This window comes from Myotis brandtii, unplaced genomic scaffold (genome assembly GCF_000412655.1).
Source record: "Myotis brandtii unplaced genomic scaffold, ASM41265v1 scaffold123, whole genome shotgun sequence".
NCBI lineage: Eukaryota > Metazoa > Chordata > Mammalia > Chiroptera > Vespertilionidae > Myotis > Myotis brandtii.
The window spans coordinates 3,752,674-3,763,617 of record NW_005354291.1 but is presented as its reverse complement, the minus strand read 5'-3'; the positions used below and the strand labels follow the sequence as shown (position 1 = coordinate 3,763,617).

Below are 10,944 nucleotides of genomic sequence, written 5' to 3'. Positions count from 1 at the left end.
TACTGCAAACATCAATTCTATGTAGGTCAAGGATTAAATGTCAGAAGCAAAACTGTAAAATACTTTGGAAAATAAAGGAAAAACGCATTTCCTAAAGAAAAATATTCATAAATTTCACAAATTTTAATGTTGAAAAATAGGAAAGACTTAAAATTAATAGGTTGGAACACAAATTAGGAATTTATATTAATAAAACAAATACCACAAAATTTAACATGAAGAAAGAGACAAATAAAAAAATATAATGAAATTAGTGAAATAGGAAACAAAGGTACAATAGAGTTTCAACTAATCGATCTATAGAAGGCCTATAGCAATTCTAATAAAAGACATATTAATAATGAGTAGTAGAGAGGAAAGATAAGTATGAATTCAACATATGTATTTCAAAAAGTGAAGATTATTATAAAATGTAGGCAAATGAATTTGAAAACTTTATAGAAAATGGTTAATTTTCTAGAAAAATACATACAATAACAAAACTGATTCAACTAGAAACTGAAAATTGCAATAGACCTCAAATCATTGAGGAATGGAATTAGGAGTTTAAATATTTGCATAAGGAAAATACCAGTCTCAGATAATTTTAATTGAGTTCTACCAAACATTCAAAGAAGAAATAATCTAATCTTACCTGAACTCTTTGGAAGGCTAAACTTTTTTAGAAATATACACATAAATGATAAAACTATAGATAAAATAAAATTAATAACATATTTTGGATAATTATTTGTAAGCAGGAACCAGAAGGCATTATGTAGAGACATGAATGGGGATTTAATACTATTGATAATGGCTTTTCTTTCCCCTCTCACCATATATCCCCTCTTTACTCTCTTCTACCTCCACTCTTCCTCCCCCCTGCAATCATCACACTGTTGTCCCCCATGAGTTCTCTCTCTCTCTCTCTCTCTCTCTCTCTCTCTCTCTCGGCTCAATAATGGTTTTAAATCCTTTTTATCTTAGGCTGAATAGTGAATATATGGGTACTTCTGTTATTCTCTATATATACTACAAAATTCTTAACTATTAGCAACTTCAAAATAGTTTAAGACCAAAATGCTTAACTTTTTTATTTGATTTTTCAATAAATTATACATTCACATAGTTCAACAATAAAAAAATGTAGAAAGATGAGAAGTGAAAATTTCTTTCCCATCCTTGTTTCAATTCACTCAATTTCTAACTCTCCCAACAACCAATGTATTAATCCCTTTACATTCTTCTGCATGTCCTTATTATAGAAGCAAATGTGAACATTTATTTTTAGTTCCTTCCCCATGTTTTTACATTAAGTATAACAATATAACATATTCTGTACAATATTCTATACCTTTTTTCTTTCTGAATATATCTTAGAGATCTTATTATTTCAGTATATAAGTGTTCCCTCATTTTTTTTAGATTTGTATAGTATTCTAGTTTAAGCAGATTATATCAGATCTTTATAGTATCTTTTCCATGTATATGTCATATTTCATATTTTTTTTGCATTTTTTTCCAACTTTTGTTCATGCAATTATCCTTTGAATACCATCATAGGTATAAAAGCCTCTGCTTCAAAATTATCAAAGCATTCTTTCATGCTTTCTACTGATACTTCAATGGTTTACTGATTTTTATTTGAATTTTTAATACATTTGAAATTTATCATAATATATAGTATGATGTATGGAGCTATGCTGTTTTTAATCCTAATTTATTTTCTCATAGAGAAATAATATTTAAAGTAGATTACTCTCAATTTAGAATACAATAATACTATTGTTTTAAGACAGTGTGCATTATTTTAAGAGAGTATTATTCTTTGTAACATTTATATTCTCAGTATGGGTCTAATACAGTGTTTTCACACATTTTAAAGCCATGAAAAAGCAGTTAAAAAATCAGGTCAAATGATAATGGCTAAGTAACTTCAAAGCCACCCTTGCCCAAATTCAACAATAGCCATGCTGAGATAGCCTCAGGCATAATCTGAAGCAGTCGGCCCTTTTACTCCCTTCTGGGCTGAATTAAATACTTTTGTTTGCTTAGATTAACTGATTAATATCCATAGTTCTCTACAATATTCTTTTTAAGATTTGAGAGAATTCAATCTGTTAAAGATTCCAGCCCATAACATTCCTATAGTAAATCCTATGAGAAAAGCACACCATAAGGTAATGCAGTAGGAGAAACACCTGAATGGATGAATGAATTTGTGGGGAAGCTCTCTCCCAAACAGGAGCATAGCGCTCCTATTTACCTAGTTGCTTGCCAGCCATTATGATAGCAAAAGTCTCCAATAGCCTGGCCTTCTACTTGCCTTCAATCATGGACAAATGTAGGGAAGATAATCAAGAGATAAGTTGAGTGGCTATAATGAGCTGCATCCCATCCCATTTTCTGGAAGTCAGGAACATATGCTTCTAAACACAGATAGTCAACATCACTGAGTGACTATTGTTTTATTTAGACACTAGAGACCCGGTGCACGAATTCATGCACGGGTGGGGTTCCTCAGCCTGGCTGGTGATTGGGGCCGATCAGGGCCATCTCGCCCAGTCCTGATCAGGGCCGATTGGGGCCAGTGGCTGGGAGGAGGGACTGCAGGAGGTTGGCTGGCGGGGGGAGCTTGGCTGTGGGAGCGCACTGACCACCAGGGGGCAGCTCCTGCATTGAGTGTCTGCCCCTTGGTGGTCAGTGTGCGTCATAGTGGCCGGTCGTTTGGTTGTTCGGTCGCTTAGGCTTTTATATATATAGATAGGCTTGATAAAGTTTCATCTTCCTGCAAGACTTGGCTCATCCATATTTACTGATTACTAAGATGCTGAAAGAATTAGAATAGTGGATGTGTTCAATCTGTTCCTAATTTGAATGTCCCTGAGTATTGCCCTCTTTGTGTTAGCAGATGTTTACCTAGTATAATACTGGTGGAGAATTCCAACCACAGAAAACGGTGTGGGGAAAATAAAATGGTGTCACATGCAAGTAGAATAGAATTTAAAAGGGTTGGAGAACAAGGGAGAAGTTATTCAAAGCAACAACAAATCACCAGATTGGTTGAACCTTGGTTTTAGTACCAGCATTTCCCTTAATTGGTTGTGTGACTTCTAAGAAGACAGATCTGATGGGTGTCCATTTATATACAAATGAAATGAGCAATTTGGATTACTTAATCTTTAAAGGATATTCTAGCAGTAGCATTTATCATTATCAAGGAAAGAAAAAGAGAGAAGTAGTTTTTTTATTGTGATGAGTAGACCATGCCTGAGGGACAAGAAAACTTTTGGTTTATTTTTACTTATGTGTTATTAATTATCTTTTTGTTAGTTTCCATTAATCAAATATATTAAATTGCCAAAAATCCTCATAATTATTCCAAGTTAAAATATGTATATTTACATATTTCTAGGGTTTTTTTAAGTCTTAAAGTTTTTCTATAGTTTGTTTTACCATTCTTGAGAAAATTTTGTTAAAACATTTTTACAATTCCCTAATATTATTAAATGACAAAAGAGCATCTGTGGCAAAATAAGGTTTAAAATCCTTTGCTCCTAAAAATGCTTTCAAATACCTTTACTGAATAAGTTGTGTAAAAATCACTATTTTTTTTCTAGAGACTGGTTAAAATCTTCACTATGTAACCATGAGGGAAATAAATTTATAAGGACTTCATAAACAAAGAATTCACACACAAAAAGGCAATCTGAAGGGCATCTATACTTTCTTGCATCCAGAAACAAGATGCTTTATTATGACTATAATAGATTAGCTATTTTTCTTCATAAATATAATGAATCAATTGGTGGTGGTCTGAAATATTCCTTTATGAAAGTCAGTATGTGAAATTAGAGTCAACTTTTCTGTTCATTACTTAACATGACATCCAATCGGCCCTAAAATAGACACTCTCCTTTTATATGAATAGACATAGGGAAAATTAATGTTTCCTTTAGATGGAAGTCATTTGCTGGTTGTTGGTGTGTTGTTGTTGTTTTTTTAATTTCATAAAAGGAACACTTACTGACTCATGGCTTCTTCTAAAGGAGTTATAATCAATAGTTACGGCGTCCTCTACTCTGCCCATACTTTCAGATTTTTCCATGATAAGTTTTTCAAGGTTTTTTTATAATATGATCGCTTTCTAACTTCTCATTAAATTATACATACCAGCAAGAAGTAATCCTTTCAATACTACCTAAATTAGTGCCTCTGGAATCATAATGGTTCAGATATACCAAAACCTATCCAGGAAAACGATGGTTTTGTGGTTCTGACTGCGGATAAGGGAAAATAACAGATTAAATAGAAAGATTAAATTTTCTATCAGGATTTGTTTATCTTTGGTTCTTCTTTTCTGATGAAAAACAGTGTATATTTTTCAGTTATAATGAATTAAAGCAGTATAGAATTTACCTTAAAAGGGACAAAATTGGACAGGAGCTGGCATATTGTGAGATTCATTTCCCCTGAGCATCTGCAACCCTGGCAGCCACTGAGCAGAAAGGAAGGAACCAAAGAAGCCTGATAGCCATCCCCATGACAGCACTGATATGAGATTGTATTGCATTTTTCTAAGAAAAGACCAGATTATTAAAATCTAGCTCATACCGCTGACACAATCATTGCCCCATTGCACAGACGAGGAAACAGTGCCAGCGGTCACACAAATTAAACTAGTAAATCTTCGTCACACTTAAAACGCCCCCTGGCAGTGTATAACTTTAACTGCTTATTTTTTATTTTTTTGAATTTTATTTTATTGTTTAAAGTATTGCAGATAGTAGTACATATGTCTCCTCTTTTTTACAGTTATAATCTGACGCCCCTCCCCCCCCCAGTGTCTTGTGTCCATTGGTTATGCTTATATGCATGCATACAAGTCCTTCAGTTGATCTCTTACCTCCCCTTTCCCCCAACACTCCCCAGCCTTCCCACTGTAATTTGACAGTCTGTTCAATTCAACAAAAGGAAAATAAACAATCCAATCAAAAAAATGGGCAAAGGACCTCAATAGAATCTTTTCGAAAGAGGACATTTAACTGCTTTTTGTATGCCTTCTCCACTAGAGTGTGACTTTCAGAAGGGCAGGGGCGTTTACTGCTGTATCCCTCTAGAACGGGCCTGAGGCACAGTAAGTGCTCAATAAATATTTGTTAATGTTAAAAATGAAATAAATTGAAGTCATCATTGAATCTGCTCCACTGCTTCAAGGGGAAGACTTTATAACTGCATGTCCATTCTACCATTCTATAAGTGAAGAAGTGGCTTTCTCGTGATTTGAACTTATACCAATTTTATCAAATATATTTGATTGAACCAACAATAAATTCCAAATAATATTGCACTATAGACACATGTTTGAAGTCCATTTAAATGCCTTTTATACTTCCAAATACTAACACCAATTTCATATATCTCCATATTTTAATGACACATTTATTCATAGCTACTTGATATGGCATGTCTTCTAATTTTATAGGGATTTGGTTTATATTGAAAAAATTGAAAGGGTATATATGCACATTCACATTTCTGAATTTGAATTTTCATTTAGTGACATTTTATTTAACAGAATTCTATCCATCCTCAGAAATAAAAAAGACATGAAATAATCTTTACATGAAATGAAACATTAATACTAGTTTTAAGAATATAATAGTGACCTGTAAATTTTCAAAATCCATTTAAAAGGTGAGATCATTAAATTTACCAAGAAACATATTCCTAGAATTCAATCATAAAAATAACTTATGAAGAAAACACAATTCAGTAGACGATAACATGAACTATCTTCTGCCTATTGTGTATATTTGATCTTGAACCCTTTTTTTTTTAAAGTGATGCTAAACACAGTCTTGAAGGTTGGCGGAGGCAAATGGCTTCCCCTGTACAGACTGTCGAAGCTCAAATAGTAAGAAATGCAAGAAAAGTCTACCTTTTTCCTGAATAAGAACCATTTAGTCTCATCTCAATAGGTCTTCCAAATTCCTCATTAACCCTGATTGCCATATATGTATGTAACTGAAAAGACACATGATCCATATTGATCACAAATATGCTGCAGAGTACCCATCACAAAGCCACTAGAAGACTGGATGTCTTCTGAAAACATTTTCAAACATCTATCCTTATTCTTCCGGTTATAGTTCCTTCTTCAATATCACTGGCCAATATTTTATTTTCAGTGTCCTCAAAATAGAAGGCCTGTTAGATTATAAAACAGAGGCTTGAAATTACAATGTAGAGAAAGGCACAACAGTGTCTTGGAGAAAAAGGAATAACATAGGTTTTTGTCAAAATGAAAGGATAAATTGCAAACGATAAAAATAAGAAATCCATCACACCAAGAGCCAATATCTAAGATATTTGTTTACTAAAATTATGAAGTCAGTCCAAATAGTAGAGAATATAAGCATAGAGATAGTTAAGGATGATAAATTATGATTGCAAGGTTCATAAAATGACAGCTGCAGTTAAAATATAGAAAAGAGGGAGAAAGTTGGAAAACCAGTTAAAATAATGAGTCTGAGCAATCACTGTCATGTGGGGTCAGAACTATAAATTTTAAAAATAAAAAACATGTAAAGATATAAAATATAATATCTTATATCTTAAGATAAGGTTGATATAGGTTTCTCTTCTGGGGTTTTATAGACTAATTGGTTTCAATATCTAGATTTCTAGATCACGGAGAGATCTTAGAAACATCTAAAGGCTTTCTCATTCATCTTCTAATCAAACGAGATTATCATTTCTTTCCTCATCCTCTTCTTTTCCTTTGCTTTTCCAGTAAAAGCGACTATACAGGCATTTTCTCTTAATCTGACTTCCAGTATTGAAAAAATAATGATCTTTTAACTTCCTGCAATTTTTTAGCATTGGAATTAACTAGGGTAATCAATGAAAAACAATTTACTGCCCTAGCTGGTTTGGCTCAGTGGATAGAGAGTCAGCCTGCAGACTGAAGGATCTCAGGTTCGATTCCGGTCAAAGGCACATGCCCAGGTTGCGGGCTCAATCCCCAGTGCGGGGTGCACAGGAGGCAACCAATCAATGATTCTCTCTCATCATTGATGTTTCTCTCTCTCTCTCTCTCTCTCTCTCAAATCAATAAAAATACATATTTAAAAATAAGAAAAACAATTTACTATGGTTTCAAGCTCAAACTAACTTTTCATCAGAAAAATCTTATAGTCTCTCCAAAAGTAAGTATAAACCATGTGTATGCTATAGGGCCTAATAATCTTAGAGTAACTTCCAAAGATAAAAAACATTGATGAAAAACTTAGGTTTGGAGGTAGAGATCCAATTTGGGGAAGAGGAGGATATAATTCTTGACTCATGATTATATCATCATCATCATCATCATCATCATCATCGAGAGAGAGAGAAAAATTCCCCCTTTGAAGATAAATAACAAAACGATGTTCCTTATTAAGAAAAAAATCTCTCCTGTAATGCCTACTACTGGCTACTATATAACTTGCTGAAATAAATTAAGATCTTCGTGCAATCTTTTTGGCTATGCTACTAAATTCCAGGCACTATTCAAGGCACCGATAACACAATAGTAAACAAGACAGACAAACATCCCTGCCTGTGTAAAGTTCACGTTCTATTAGGGGAAAATGTATAAAATAAACAAAATAAATAAGCTATGTGGTGTATTAGAAGGTGATAAAAGCTATGGAAGAAAAATAGAACAGAAAAGGAAAATATAAAAAACCGATATAGCCATGTATTTTAAATAGGGAAATCTAGAGAGTTCTAAGAAGGTGATATTTGAGCAAAGATCTGAAGGAGATGAAGAAATAAGTCAAGAGGATATCGGGGGAAAGAGACAGAAGGAGCAAAAGTGCAAGTTCTGATGTGGAGGGATGCTCGGTGAGTTCTGGGAATAGCAAGGATGACAGTTTGGCAAGAGAATAAAGGGAAAACGTTTTTTAAGAGATTATCTAAATAGGGTGGTGAAGGCCTGGGGCAGAGGTGGCCTAGAAGGGATCAATGAGGGGGGAAAGGGGACATATGTAATACTTCCAACAATAAAGATTTTTAAAAAGTGAGATGATCTAAGTAGAGTCAGGGGTGAGAGGGTGTATTATTTAGGACTTTAGAAGCAAGAAATTAAAGTATTTAATAATTACGTTTGCATTGTACAGGCAAAAGGGCCAACTCGATAAAAAATATGCTATTCTGCTATACTGGTGCTTACTAACTTCCTATCAGCCCTCCTTGTACTCCATTATAAGGGCTTTGGTTGGTACTCTGGCTGCAGGTTTTGAGGAGTGAAATCATCTAAGTTCACTCTTGCTAACATGTAACTTGACTCTAGGGGCCAAGGGCCAAAGCAAGGAGACTAGTTTTCAAATTAAAATATTCCAGATGGAGAATGTTAAAGTCTTGCTCCAGAAGATAGTGTGAAAGAAGTGGTCAGAGTATGAATATACATACTTTGAAGAAGAGCCAACAGGATCAGCTAGTTGATTGGATGTGATTTTGAGACTAGAGAGAAAGAGAAGATGACTCCAAAGGTTTAAGCCCTAGACCAGGGGTGGGCAACCCCTGGCACATGTGCCAAACATGGCACGCCAGTAACTTTTGCTGGCACACGAAACCCTCTCTTATAATCTTCCATTTACAATTTTTTTCTTAATATCGACTTTTTTATTTTTCAGATAAATTCAGTGTAGGTGCATCTTAGATAAATAAATAATTTTACATAACAAGTTATCTTAAAGACCATAGACATGGATTGACGAGAGAGGGGAAGAGCAATTTCTATGCCTCTGCCTTAACTCTCCCTGCCTTCCTAGATCCGACCAGTGTTTTGGTTTCATCCACATACGCTTGTGAATCTTTGTTCTCAGTGATGAATTTTGTTAAGTCTCGTAATAGGAGTAGCCTGACGGATGAAAGTAGTAGCTCGTGCATATCTCTGAAGGTCACGAAATATAAACCTGATGTAAAATCTCTGTCATCAGTGATGCAGCAGCAAAAGTCCCACTGATAATATCAAACGGAGTCATAAAGTTTTCTGTCGGACTATCAGTGTACATGTATACATTAAAAAATAAATGTATTTTTCATCATCATATACTGTGTTTTTGTCGCTCGAATGAATTTTATTATTTCTTCAAGGTTCTTCACATACGTACACCTTAAGAGATATCAAGTAGGCATAACATGTTCTCAAAAAATTAGGGTTGGCACGCAGAAGAATTTTGAGTCAGAGATTTTGCTGGTTTTGGCACGCACTCACAAAAAGGTTGCCCACCCCTGCCCTAGACACTTGAAGGTTAGAGCTGACAGTGAGATGGGAAAGCTAAAGAGGAGGCAGGTTGAGGGTGAAGGAAGAAAAGTTTGGTTTTGTAAATGTTGAATGTAAAATGTCTATTAGACATCAAAATAAAAATGTTTAGATATATGAATTCAAATAAAAAGGTATTACCAGTCTTTTCTATGAATCCCATACACAAAAAACATGTAATAACTTCCTGGTACTAAATCCTGTCATTATGTATTTTTAAATTTTTAGGTTAGAATTTATAAATCAGCATGCAAATATTTTAATACTAGCCAACAGAGTGAATTGTGTTTATATGCATATAATATAGTATTTTTTTCTTAAAAGGCAACAAAGTGTTTATGGTTTCTGTCTGGTACCTTTATGATTCCAATTAGAAAAAAAAAAGGAAGAAGAGAGCAAGCTTATTTTTATTTTTAGAGAGGCGATGCTCCGAGACAAGGATTTTTCATGATGTTGCTGTGTGAAGACAGACCATCACATCCTCATGGCCTCTTTTCATTGGCCAAGTATTTAACTCTTGATAACAGAAACCCATGGTTTTTAAAAATAATTTTCTGTATTTATAATTAATAATACTATTTCAGAGGGGAAGGGTGCAAAGAGATTAACCAAAGAATGTATAGGCATATATGCATAACCCATGGACACAGACAATAGTGCAGTGAAGTACTGGGAAGGAAGCAGGAGCTGGGTGTAGGGGGTCAATGGAGGAAAAGGGGAACACCTGTAATAAATAAAGATAAATTAAAAATATAATACACCATAATGTCCTTTTTAGTGACAAGAAGTGAAGACCATATCTCTGGCTTTTCATGCATGCTCTGGTTGTCCTGGGTTTATTTCCCCTCAGGATGCTTATGTAGTCGCTGCTAGAAACGGGGGCTCCTCCTGACATGGCTTTAGGAAGAGGTGGCAATGACGATTCTTGTTTACTTCAAAAACTTTGTATGGGAAAACCATCTGCGTCTGAGCCAAAGAAAGTCTATTGTAGAGGGTTCTAGTTAAGTGACTCTTTACCCTCGTTAGATTATATTTTTTCATCCATAGGTAAGATAAATGAGAAAAACAGTAGATATAATACATCTTTATTGAGTGAGCATTTTTTCTTCCAGTCAGGTGAATATTTTTATTTTACTTAATATTTTGAACTGGGATTATTTTAAATAAGATTTATTGAAACCAATGCTTTCATGTAATTCAAATTTCTGGATGTATCACTTGTCTAATCCAATAATTTTATGTGAAGTGTGGAAATAATATTTTGTTTACTGATCATTCTCGTTGCTATATGCAACTTAAATGTTAATTTGCTTCCTTTGTCAAACGAGCTTTGAAAGCTTGTCTAGAACACTGAAAATATCATCTTGATAAAATGAACTGTGCTTTCCCCTTTAAGCCCCACGCATTCAAATTGGAAAATGTAGTGTATCCTCACCTAAAAAGCTATCTACAATTTCTCTCATAACAAAGTTATTGTTGTCCATTTTAGGAATATCCATTTCACAGATGCAGCCGATCCAGTACTACCAAATTGAGCATTCACCATATGCAAAATAAATGCTTTTTTAAAGCAGATGTGTACTTCTTTAAAACTTATATTACACTACTTATGATAATGTGTGGAAATAAACATGTTCCTCAAAAGTCAAACA

The 10,944-nt window shown here is 34.1% G+C and overlaps 1 long non-coding RNA gene across 1 annotated transcript; it reads left to right on the top strand.

The window, feature by feature from the left end:
• Window positions 1-405: 405 nt before the first annotated feature.
• On the top strand, window positions 406-2,142 carry LOC106724880. Its single transcript, XR_001360716.1, has 3 exons — window positions 406-1,542; window positions 1,716-1,729; window positions 2,131-2,142. It is a non-coding gene; the product is annotated as an uncharacterized LOC106724880 (long non-coding RNA).
• Window positions 2,143-10,944: the final 8,802 nt, after the last annotated feature.